The sequence below is a fragment of the Elgaria multicarinata genome, chromosome 1, assembly GCF_023053635.1.
Source record: "Elgaria multicarinata webbii isolate HBS135686 ecotype San Diego chromosome 1, rElgMul1.1.pri, whole genome shotgun sequence".
NCBI lineage: Eukaryota > Metazoa > Chordata > Lepidosauria > Squamata > Anguidae > Elgaria > Elgaria multicarinata.
Window position 1 is genome coordinate 196131032 of NC_086171.1, and position 13686 is coordinate 196144717.

At 40.0% G+C, this 13686-nt stretch overlaps 1 protein-coding gene across 1 annotated transcript in view; it reads left to right on the top strand.

Moving 5' to 3' along the window:
* The window catches only part of BCAS4 (breast carcinoma amplified sequence 4), a 62577-nt gene that overhangs the window by 25069 nt on the left and 23822 nt on the right, over positions 1-13686 (top strand). The gene's annotated exons all lie outside the window — the stretch shown is intronic.

Sequence of the window (13686 nt, forward strand, 5' to 3'; positions counted from 1 at the left end):
TAGATGGCAGATGCACTGTATTCACCTCATTCTGGGCAAAAAGTCAGGGTAAGTCCCTAACTTCTTCAAGCTGCAGCTTTGGGAAAAAGCCCTGTGATGGCTGCGAGGTGGCTCCTATGTTGTATAACCGATGCAGCACCACTGTGCAGGATTTGAACTCTGTTCTCCTTAGTCCTAGTTTGATACTCACTACACTACATTGGTTACACTGCACTAGAGATGGTTAAAGGCCACCTAAGCAGTAATGGCTAGAAGAAAAACTGACTCAATTCAAGTTTGGTTTATTTTGCAACTTAGTTTTAAAACTTGTTTTGCCACTATAATGAACTAGAACTTGAATGAGTAAAATATATTGCTAAAGCTATCAGATCTTAAAAAGAACTGTATTTCTAACATAGCTTTACCTAACTCCTTGTCCTTGTATATTCATACCAATGCATTCACACATGCCCAACCCTGCCACATGCACAGCTCCTCCTACCCAGCATTGGAAAAGCTAAGCATGGCTATACAACAACATGTCCTCTTTCAGAGCAGAGCACTGCCTGCCATCTGGACTTGTGCTTGAAAGCAGAAAAAAGGTTGGGAGGGGCTCTTGTCTGCCTGCAAGCTATACCAGCACGGCCAAGAGAGCTGAGTCCAGGCTGTTTTGTTGTGTAGGAGGGGTTTCGTTACTTGCAGGCAGATTATGCCGTATGCTGCTAGAAGGGTGGAGTTTTGTTTGCTGCTGGAGGAAGAAGCACGAGCGTCCCACCAAGCAGCAAGACTCAGCTGGCTCTCTTGCAGCACACTTAAAGGTGCCCATTTGCAAACGGCATTAGTCCATATATAGATCAAAGTTTGAAAATCACTGGTGTAGGATGTATTTGGTAATATCTGCAGTCCTGTAGCAATGTCATCTTCTTTACTTTTCTTCCCTTCTTGCTGTCTATGTTTTAACTTGTCCATTAAGTTTGTAATAGTCGATAGGTCTTCCTATAGTACTTTATAGTATACACTTCATAGACAACTGTGTGAACAATATTACCCTTGATGCTCATGGCAAAATAATCAACTGATGGAAATAACTGATAGGTAATAAATTGATAAATCCATGGAAGTACAGAGTTCAACTTGTGACATACTAAGCCAGAGGGCAAGCTTCGTCCAATAATATTTGTAAGATTTGCAAAAGAAAGCTTTTCTCCCTGTCCATGAGAGGGAAGCTGACTCTGCAGTTGGTTCCAAATATCTTTAATAGAGAGGGTTCTTCCAACATTTTGCACTTGTAATTCTACTACATGTCGGTGGTGGGAATTCAAAATGTCAGCACAGTTCCTTAGCTACCTGGCAGGGCTAGGGTGGATGGGTGGAGAGACTCCGTCAGCAGTCAAGCTATAGATTAGGATTAAATTTCAATAAGAAGCTCAAAATTCAATGCTCTCTGCCTGCTTAGTATCCTTAGTTCTCACATATAAAGGGCTTCCCCCCACTAACAGAGTGTAGTACTTCTTGCCTCATCCTCCTATGTATGTTTTTCCTAGACCTTTATTTTTTTTGGCCCTTCTTCCCAAAGTTGCCTGTATCTCAACTTCCTGCCTACTGTGTTCCATTTGTTTTAGTCCCCCCTTCTCTCCCCAGTGCCCTGGTAGTCCTTTCCCTGGCACCTTCCAGCCAATAGCATAACACCTGTCCTATCCTTTGAATGTGTGTGGCTTTCCCATAGCAAAATCAAATTCCAGCTTCAACACTCACTGGGTGCATTTGTATTCATTGTTTGTATTTATTCCTTATTTTTGTATCACTTTAAATAAAAATAAAATTTGGAGAAAAAAGTCAACTATGTGTTAATAGTCAACTCCACAGTTGACTATTTAGGGAGTACTCCCCACACAACATGATAATAATTGACTGCGAGTTGACTATTAACACATGGTTGACTATTGTAGCTGATCCCCACCCCCATCCCCTCTCTGCCTCCCACTGAATGGTGGTGCTGGTTCCCCTTAGAATTCCCCGTCGTGCCGGGTCCCTCCACTGCCTCTACCTGGGGGCATGCCTGCTCCGTTGCACAGACATGCTTCCCAGGATGTCCCTGGGTGGGGCGGGGCACCGTGATTGGCGGCTTCCCTCTCTGAGCCATTCTCCCAAACCCGTGCAAAGGATTTCTCAAATAAAGCTATAGGAGAGATGCTTGCAGTCGCTCCACTTTGCACTTGCAAAGCAGGGAGGCTGCAAGCATCTCCCCCATAGCTCTACCTGTCAAGGTTTTCAGGGGTGGACGGGGGGAAAGATCTGTCCTGTAGCTTGAAACATCATGCTAGACTGTTTGTGAACATTCCAGGCAGCATAGAAATCCTTGGCAGTGGCTGGCTAGGGTGGGATAGGCCCTTCCACTCACAGAACAAAGCACTGCCAGTCTGTAACATACATACGGCAGAAGCCTGGCTATCTCTGAAATCTCTACTCACTGTAAAAGGGACATATTCCTAAGTGACAGGTAAGTTTAGCCTGTTGCAGCAACAACAACAGAGTCTTTTGATACCTTAAAGATCAACATATTTATTGTGGCACAAGTTTCCATAGGTTAGGACCCATGTTGTTGGATTCATGATTACTGCATCTTGATTTGTGTTTCCCTCGTCATCTCTGTAGACACCTTAGGAGCACACATATTTCATAAAGAATTGCTTTTTTTAGGCCAACAGTTTTATTGGTGGTGTTTGATGTTTTTATGCATTTTACTGTTTTATCATTATGGTTTTACTGTATGGGATTTTATTATTGTAAGCTGCCATGGGAGGGTCCCAATTTCCTGAAAGGTGGCCTAGAAATAATTTTTATTTATTTAAATAAATCTATGCCTAAAATGAGAGAACTACGAGTTGCTTTTAAAGCAAAGAACTGACTGTCATGGTTGGCTTTAGAAAACCCACCTACTCAGAAAACCAGAGCACATATTCTGATTATCGTCTTCAAGGATGTAATAAATGATTTATAAAGAAAACCTAGGAGAAGTAGAATCTTAAATTTCTGGGTTGTTTAAGTGTGTGTGATTCTTTTATTAAAACCCAGCTGATTTGATTAATAATCAAGACTGAACTACAACAAAAACATAGGAAGAAATAGGAAGGCTAAAATGGCCACAACAGGAAGGATAAAATGGCCACTGGTAACTTCCCATCTGGATTACTGCAGTGTGCTCTACATTGGTCTCCCCTTTAGGACAACATAGAAGCTGCAGCTAATGCAGATTGCTGTTGGGAATATCATACAGAAACCATATAACACGGTATTAGAGGAACTGTACTAGCTGCCAGTATGCCTTCAGCCTGAATTCAAGGTGATAGTGATGACATTTAAAGCCCTAAATAGCATTAAGCCATAATACGTGCCTCTCCCTGTATATACTTGTCTGAGTATTAAGATCTGCCGAAGAGGCATTCTTCTGCGTCCCACTGTTGGAAGCTGTATGTTATGTGGTGATGCAAGATATGTCCTTCTCAGTTGTGGCACTCAGGTTATAGAATGCCCTTCCCCCAGAAACCCAACTGGGGCCAACGCTGGCTTCATTTTGATGCCAAGCTAAGACCTGGTTAGTCATCCAAGTTTTTGTGTCTTAGTGACCAAAGCTTAGATTTGCCTCACAATTGCTGATTTTATATTGGATTTGGCAGCGGGGTTCTACTGCTGTTGTGGGTTTTATAATTTTATGTTAAATTGGTTTTATTGATTGTATCCATCTCTGAGACCTTTTGATATAGGTGGTTACAAATATGTTAATAATAAAGGAACAAATAGCTTTTCAAAAATTATTTTAATACAGTTGCTCTTTTTAGCATAACACCAATTAAAATGTTGTGACTAACAGTGCTTTGCCAGTAAGTCAGTATCTCTTAATCTCCCTTTTCCCAACAGTCTTATGTAGAATTGTTACAACTTGTCATAAACATCCTTAAATTCTATAATTGATGTTGTCCATCAATGCCAAGGAAAGTGTGTGGGGGGAACAAACCCAGAAGGGTGAGTGAGGGAAGAATGCCTTCAGTGTTTGTTGTCAATCACAGCTTTATAGGAAGGCACAACTTGTTCAGCAACACTTTTAGAATCAATCTAAATATCTGATGTGTATCTCCTTGGCTAGAATGTGCTCGGGTTCCCCTTCACCTCTGCTTCTCACAGAATATGTAACAGAATCTTGAAAGTTTGTACAAGTCTTTCTGGACTTTGAAACATGGTGTATAGTTCTTGCCCTCCCCTATAACAATTTCATGATTGCGTAGTCCAAACACCAACAACATATTTTCTCTGCCAAATAGCCTTATAACTGTCTTATTGAATTTTCTCCATCGCCACAGTGCTAAATATTGTGACAGCAAAAAGTAGGCAAATCTCTTGAAAGCTCATTGTAAACATTGGAGTGCATTCTGCAATGCAAAGAGCTTCCCCTTGAGTCCCCAGCCACTGTTAGAGAAAGTAGCTTGGATCTATTTGAGGGGTGTTGTGGGGAGCTATGGGTTGTATCAGTGGGCCTACTCTAAGAAGGACTAACATTGGCTGCAACCCTATTTATTGAGAGAGCACGAAGCATAGGGGGTTGCTCATGATACCTTTCTCACGTGCAAAATGAGAAGTAGGAGTGAACATTGTTGCCACAGTCTGGAAGGAAAAGCAGAGCATGGGGAAGAGAGGAAAAGAGGATGGGCTTGTGGAGTGCAGTAGTGTGGACAAAGTCTAGAAGTTGCTGCATGCACAAACCTATTTGGAAAATCATGTTATGTTTTTCTTCTAAAATGGAGTAGCAAGTATGCAAGCAGTGTGATGCTATTTAGAGGGGGGGGGGAATAATCACAAGGTTTTGATGGCTTTTAAGTGTGTTTGCAGATAGGTAGTAAGGTTTACACATTAATAATAGAAGGTGCTCCTGTCTCACTGTTGATATCCCACAAAAGTTTCTGGGTAAATATTTTAGGATGCCGTGTAGGCTGTATGGTGAGTTACAACGTAAGTGCTTTGTCAATAAGGCATATTTTGCACTGGTTGAGAATGGATACTATGACATGATACATCATGACACTGCAGTGTGATTTCAATGTATGCCTTTTCTGGGTCTTTACCATGTTGTTCCATTTCACTTTGGCGCGTCCAGCACTTCACCCTCCTTTCATTCTCAAAATGCAGCAGTTTATAGTTGCTTATCTGTTCATAATTTGTATTTTCATTTTTGAGAGCTCTGATCATAATAAGTAGAATCTTTGATATTGTTCCTATTTCAGTGAAGGAAGAATTGTACATCGGAACAAAATCTGTGATGTCAGGTTCTGAACTATGTATTTTGGCTGGGTTTCTCCAGCTGGTAACAGCACATTTTTTCTTTAATCAGATAACATATTATGCACGTAATGGCCCTGTTCAGAACACACCTTAAACCACCGCTTTAACCACGGTGAATAAAGCCAATATATGTGTTGTTTGGTTTGTCAACTTTAGTTTGGAGTTGTGCTTAGGTCAATACGGGTCTGTGATGACCATTTGGAATTAGTGACCTATTTTCCTGGTTCGTTTTTAAAAATTAAACAGACACTGGTTTCAGTAAGTAATTGTGGTTATAGTGTGGTTGGAATAATCCCCTTGATGGCCTCCTAATATTGTTTTTTGATGCAGCTGGACTGTCTATAATTTTCCAGGTTAAAAGGTAGCAACCTTACAGCTGCGTAGATAGGTATGGATCACCTGAGCCTATGCTTAGCTTTGTTCCTCGTTGGCATTATCACTGTACACAGCACTCTTGGAAGTTCTGGCCACTTGCCAACAGGAGCTTTCAATGTCTCTTGCCTGGTTACAGGAAAGTGTCAGAGATGTGTCTCTCGTTTACATGCAAAAGAGGAGGCTTATAGAAGCAGTCTTGAGCAATGCTGGAAATCTCAAGAAGAAGAAGTAGGAGCAAAGGTCCCTTATGTTACATCTACAAAGGAGCTTTTAACGGCTTGCCATTAAAAAACAGGAGGCACCTCTGATGAGTCTCCTTCATCAGACATTGCATCATTAAAAGCCATAACTGCAACCTTCTTGAGATAATGTTTTTGTATTAGAACAACTTATATTTGGGTACTCCTGCTCCCTAGCTGCTACCCAGACCCATTTTTCAGTCACCAGGCTTTTTCCAACTGCTCCCCTATTCTAGTTTTGAATGGCAAGAGAGCCATCAGCAGTGTATTGCAGTTTCCCAGGGCACTAACTAGCAGACCTAAACTGCTTTTCCTTTCCCTTCTCTACTAAATCACTCTGCAGGGATAGGAAGGAGACATTTCCAGACGTGTGGCTGGGAACCACTGAGGGGTGGGCTTTTGTGAATCTCCTTTTAGATGTTGCCAATACGCTGGTTTCTACATCTTGTTAACTAAAGTCCAAGTGTTTGGGAACTCTGATAAAAAAGAGTTAGGCTGAACAGAGTGAAACTGAATCTAGGCAAGTCAGAAGCGATGCTAGTGGGAAATCCTTGGGCCCAGGCATGTGTGTTATTACCCTGTCAATGGGGTGGTTGTTACTCCATTGATGCAGGCTTACAGCTTTTCATATCATCCAAAGCAGGCGATAGAATTTGGACCTGTCTTTCATGTACTTCAGACAGGACAGATGTGTATCTTTTGTTCAAGTTTTGTTTCTTCTTGAAGCTTCTTTTGTATATTTGGATACTCTCATCTTTGTTTTGCTTGCTTTCATGGATTGAGAGTAACTGCTACTTGCTGTTAAGGTAGGCCTTAAAGATCCTGGACAGACAATATGCACAGCTGCAATACTTTTTCAGCACCTTTTTTTTCTAATGAAGAACAGCACATCCAGATTATTCCAATTGCCTATCTTGTTAGGCAAGTGGTAATTTTATTTTCATCCCTCTTGAAGAATGCCTTGTATACTTGTTTCTGCTCTTTCCTTTTTAGTATTCTTCGCGAACTCCAGGCAAGAAGTATCTGCTGAAGGAGATCAGCCCATAAGTGTGCATGCTTTGCACGTGATGCTCCAATGCTCACTAACATTTATACAAATTCAGCCATCAGCCACCTCATGTGCAGTGTATAGACTTTACTTTGTATCTTGACAAGGACATTAGTCTGCACATCATTGTCATTTTTTTAAAAAAATTAATACTTATATTGTTTAATGTAATAAAATCTGTTAGTGTTTTACATAAAACAATATTAAAATCACAGCTTAAAAACAGTTTAAAATTAAAACAATTTAAAACAATTTCAACTCCAATAAAAAGCAATACTACAAACAGTAAAATGGAGCATTATGACTAATTACAAATAATTACAAGCCGGAGAACATCTGTTTAAGCAACTGCACTTTCATAAAGCATACCATATTTTCTGCCTCTGAAATGGCATGGGGATGGTGTTCCAGAGGGTGGGTGCCACTACTTTTTTCTGAGCTATTACATGGCAAGATTTTGTTGGTCTCAGAATGACCAACAAGGCCTCCTTTGAAGATCTTAAAAGTCAGTTGAGTGTATATAGAGGCAGGGGGCTGCAAGGTATCATGGTGATAAGGGCTTTGTATGTCAACATCATAATCTTGAACATGACTCAGTAGCTAATAGGCATCCAGTGCAATTCTTTTAGCACAGGTGTAATGTGATCATGGCTGGATGCCCAACTGAGCACCCTTCCTGCTGTATTCTGCACTAATTGCAGCTTCCCAACCAGGCACAAGGGTAGCCCCACATAGAGTGCATTACGGTAATATAGTTGTGAAGTTACCAGTGCATGAACCATATAGCTAGGCTATCCCTATCTAAGAACAGGTATGATTGTTACACTAGCTGAAGCTAGTAATGGGTGCTCAAAACCAGTGAGGTCACTTGGGTCTCCAGTGACAGTGATGAATCCTGGAGCACACACAGACTATGGACTTCAGAGAGAGTTCAACCCCACTCAGAACAGGTAAACAACCCTATGCCAGGACCTGGGAATCACACACCGATAGGGTCTCTGTCTTCTCAGGATTCAGTTTCAATTTATTGGCTCTCATCAAGCCCATGACTGCATCCAGGTACCTGTTCAGAACAAGCACAGCCTCTCTTGACTCAGATGCCGTGATGACACCTTGCCCCAAATCTCCTAATGACCACTTCCAACAGCTTGATGTAGATGTTGAACAACACTGGGGACAAAATAATGCCTTGTGACACCCCACAGTTCAACTGCCAGGGGTCAAGGCACAGTTATCCACTGTTATTCTCTGGAACTGACCCCGTAAGTAAGTGCTGAACCACCATAAAATATTGCTCTCGACTCATGGAGTCAGTTCAGGAGGATACCATGGTCAACAATAACAAAAGCCAATGAGAGATCAAGAAGAAGTAACAGGGTTGTACACCCCCTGTCCCTCTCCCTAAGAAGGCCATCCATCAGGGTGACCAAGGTTGATTCTGTCCTGTACCCAGACTGTAATGGATTAAGGTAATCAGTTTCATTCAAGAATACCTGTAGCTGGATCACTACCACCCTTTTGAGTGGCTTGCTCAAGAATGGGCTTTTTGATTGGTTAGTTCTCTTTTTAAGACCTTGGAGGAATTAATGAGACCATCTGCTGGATGACAGAAGAACATCATTTTAACTCAGGACAAGTGGAGAAAACTCACTAAAACTACATCTTCTAGACGTGCTGAAATCAAGATGCTATGAAGTTACTGGCTGCCCAACACCAGATGATAAATACATCTTTTCAGCTGCCAAAGACTGAATCATCATGAAATCAGTAGAAAAGAATGTTATGGCCAGACTTCAAAGAAATACTTTAGTATTTGGTGTAATATGGCTTAGCTGCTGCTATGCCATAAAGCCCCTAATATATACTACCTGATCTTCCTTTCCATTGACCTATGTGGTCTATGCCTGAGACCAGACCAAATTCTGCCATCCCTGTTGTCTTGTTTCTTGATATATAGAAAAAATCGGCAAAATCAACTTTGAGAACTTCTCTGTGTCAGCTTTGTGCTGCAGGTATACAAGATTGACTTGTCCTTGAAATTCAGTATCAGTTAATCAAGATCTTCAGATCTGAGAAAGGAAAAGAACTGAAAGACTTGGTGACCTAAAATTCCATCATACTTTTGGATGGATGGATACTATTATATAAGTCTGCTTTTATGATAGACAAAAACCATCCAGTTACTTTACTCTTTGTTGTTTAAGCTTAACTCTCTCCAATATTTTCATAGGGGGTAGCATGTTGATCAAACAGTATATGGATTTTTTAAACAAGATTATTAATTCATTTTCCTTGCAGTTAATATTTTAAAATATATAAATGACAGTTGTCAGGAGCATTGTCATTCTTGACAATGGTCTGCCTTACAAATTTTCAGAATTAGATATAAGATTTGAAGGATACGATAGTATCTTTATGTTAATATTATTACGTTATCCTAATCCTGCAGCTGATCACCTTAATATTTATTGTGCCTTCCAACTGACTTGGTGGAGTGCATCACTAATTCATTTTTGGCATAGGGGAGTGCCTAATGAATTCCATTGTCAGGCCTATTCTATGCAGCATTGAAATATATGAGCTGTATCTGCAACAACAAGGAGGCATAACTGGTTCCAGAGAAAGTAGGCAGGGAGTCTCCTGACTTTTTCCGTGTCCCTTTATAGCTGCTGCTGTTGGGACTGCAGCATGACAGTGTCTACTGCAGCACTATTGACTAAGTGTCTGCATGGCATATGTTCCAGTCATGCACAGGGATACTTACTCAGGGAAGCAATTACTTCTTTGATCTAAATCAAGGCAGTTGCCATTGTTAAATAGTTGAATCTGTAGATGGCTTGTGGTTATATTTACCTTTCAAGATTAGGTCTTGATGCATGGGAGCATTGTCTGCTGTATTTAAACTGCAACAGCATCTAAGATTGTCATATTTTGGGGTTGTTTGCCCTCAGTTAATGTAATTTGCTCTGTGCTAATTTACTTAACATTATCATTAAGAATATTCCTTAAAATTTAGCCTTCTACCTTTATCACATTTCCTTTACTTTCAGATATCTTATCATTTATCTGCTAGTCAAAAGGTTTATACTCTCAGACTCATTTCTTGGTTCGGTTTTTCTGGTTTTGCATTCCCCGCTTTGTTGTAAATTGTTACAGGTCCCATATGAGGTCACTTCTTTCACCTCCCTTTCCCAATTGTTTGTTTAGAAGTGAGAGTGACAGGTGAATTCAAGAAAAGGAGTTCAAGAAAAGGAAGTGTTTCTTCACATAGCATTTAGTTAGGCTATGGAATTCACTGCCACAAGATGTGGTGATGGACATTACTTTAGATCACTGGTCTTCAATTGTCCAGACCCTGGACCCACCCTGCAACATGGGACCCACTTTTGCAATTGCTCAATATAGCGGCAACAGGTTTGCCACAATCTATCTGGACTGATCTTGCGACCCACATTTGGGTCTCAGGCCACTGTTTTAGATCATTTCAAAAGGCAATTATACATATAAAGGAGGATAAGTCTATCACTGTTTACAAGCCATGGTGACTGGATATTACTTCAAGGTTCAGAGGCAGCGTGCTTCTAATTACCAGTTGCTAAGTAAGAAAAGTGGGAGAAGGCTGCTGTCCTCATGTCCTGCATGTGGGCTTCTCAAAGGCATCTGATTGGCCAGTGTGTGAGGATGCTGATCTAGATAGGCCTTTGGTCTGATCCAGTAGTGCTGAGCCTATGGTCTTATATTCAAGGATCTCCTGAATGGACTTGTGGCAAGACTGGGGAGAAATTTGTGAGTTTTTAGTTTAAAAAGAAGAAAAAGTAAACAATCATTAAATGGTTGGGCAGTTTTATGGGGTTTTCTATTTTTTAAATGTAACTGTTTAAGTATTTAACGTGAATTTACTTTTAAATACAAAAGACAGTTAACCTCTGGAACTCATTGATACAGGGTGCTATACCTGTGAATAGTATAACAGTATTCAGGATAGGCTTAGACCTAATAAAAAATGAGAACTATTATCATACTAATGATATCATAGGTCTTTCAAGACCAAATATTTTGTCAGAGTTTTGTCTTACATGTCTGGCACCCAGCATAACTTGCAAATATGTGGGAGTGAAAAATATGAGACAACTGTGAAGCACGTGAATGCTCAAAGTGCTGTATTAATTTCTTGTACGTGCTGACTACTTTAGGATCCAGAATTGGAGTTAAACAAGCCAATGGTTTGTTCTGTACTGATAACTTCTTAAGTGACTATTACTCTGCATTTTTCAGTTTTTGTTGGAAGCTTGCAGCCATAATGAAACTACTAGACACACGTAGAACTTTAGGAACCTTCACTGTAAATGCATCCTCAAGAGACAAAGCTCCTGATAATCTATGTCTAGAAAGGGCAATGGTACAGTTTTTTGAGATTGGTGTGATATAGTGTAAAGCAAGTATTTTGAATAAGCAAATAAACATACTCCCTTCCTGGGTATATTGGAACAAATTCATATGGATTGTACAGCTCTGCTCCTAGCTAGAATTTCACTTCAGCACTGCGTCATGGTCTGGTTTGTGGAGCTGATTGCTGCCTTCCTGTCTCGCCCTCCCCCAACTTCATGCGTGCCTCCAGTTAGGCCCCTGCTATGCTGTTTCCTTATATCTGTGGCTGAGTGCTGTTGCCACTTTAGTTTAGGTCATATTATTCATGCTTTGGGACACTTACTACTTTAAGAAAAGGCATTTTAGCAATATTTCTGTAATGTGTGGCACTTCTGCATTTTGAAAGCAGCTCTGTTGCTATTTAAAATGTTGTGCTCTAACTCTTACTTCTTTAGTTTGGAGCAAGTTTTAAAAGTGTGTGTGTATGTATATAGGAATAGGGCGGAGGAAGTAGAAGGCAACGTGAACACACATAGATATAAAACCAAATCTTGTTTATGACTTTGCCAGATTAATCTGACTCTTTCAGCAGAATTTGGGATGTGTTTTCAAAGAGACATTTGAGAGAGAAAGAAATCTAGATTGCAATAATTGGAAAAACCTTGGTGCCTTTAAAATTTTGATAGTGATTTTCCAGCTAATGAATTACATCGATATATTTTTGGGGATAGACGGCTTGTAATGTTATGTAATGCTCTGGGAGGGACATGGTGATTTAACTTGGAATCTAATAGGTATACTAGAATAAGAAGAGTAATAGAATGAGAAGGCTTGGTGAGGATCTCTTTAAAATGATGTAACAAATAACCCATTAGATATAGTCAGTTTCGTTTGGTTTCCCTTTTTAAGTGAACTGACCTGATTTGCAATTCCTGAACTAATGCATGGATCAGAATGCAAATTTCCCTTTGGTTTTTACACTTCTCTGGATTTTGTCATGCAGTCCTCAGCTTAAAAATGTACCCAAGCACATACAGATATGCGTATTTTGGGATATATGGATACTCAGTAAAAGGAAGACCTCTTGATTTTATTGGCACTTGCTTCTATTTGCATATCTGCATTGCAATACTTATCTGGGCCCAACTGGATTTGATGGATGTGTCTGCTGTGCTGCTACTAGTTTCACACAACACACCAAAGTAGAGCTGGGCTCAGGACCAATGAATTTATGATCTACAGATGTTAGACAGTTTCAAGAAAAAGGAACCTGCTTTAGGCATAGGATAATTGGATAAAGTGATTAGATTAATTATAGTGTTCCTCATTTACAACTTCAGTTACCTATGGAAATTATTTATTTATTAGCATACTCACACTAAATCATTAATTTCTGCAGTGGTTTTCAAAAGTCTACAATACTGGCAAATTAATTTTTAGAATTGCAGTGCTAATCTAACATATAGAATTAGAATATTAAAGTGGGAGCTATGGCAGAATTACTTAATTCCATTTCAAGGGGACAATGAGTGGGTTGTTGTTGTTTTTTGAAATCTCCTATCTCCTCCTCCTCCTCTTTTTTTTTTTTTTTTGGTACATTAAGGTGTTCAGGCTTTTTAAGGCTCTGAAGTACTCTGATTAAATGTCATGTCTTCTTTGTTCTCTGAGTCCAGTCTCTTTTAAATCGGAAGCAGAAGAGTAGAGATTGGACTGCTATTGTACAGGACCACACTGCATTGGAGAGTACAGGGCAGGTGTGAATGAGGTTAGAAAATTAATCTTTCTTTTGGTATGCCAGAAAGGAAATGAGTGGTTTTTTGGGGGGCAAGTGTGTGTGTGGAATTATTTATTTATTTATTTATTTATTTATTTATATAGCACCATCAATGTACATGGTGCTGTACAGAGTAAAACAGTAAATAGCAAGACCCTGCCGCATAGGCTTACATTCTAATAAAATCATAATAAAACAATAAGGAGGGGAAGAGAATGCAAACAGGCACAGGGTAGGGTAAACAGGCACTGGGTAGGGTAAAACTAATAGTATAAAGTCAGAACAAAATCAAGTTTTAAAAGCTTTAGGAAAAAGAAAAGTTTTTAGCTGAGCTTTAAAAGCTGTGGTTGAACTTGTAGTTCTCAAATGTTCTGGAAGAGCGTTCCAGGCATAAGGGGCAGCAGAAGAAAATGGACGAAGCCGAGCAAGGGAAGTAGAGACCCTTAGGCAGGCGAGAAACATGGCATCAGAGGAGCAAAGAGCACGAGCGGGGCAATAGTGTGTGATGAGAGAGGAGAGATAGGAAGGAGCTAGACAGTGAAAAGCTTTGTAGGTCAACAGGAGAAGTT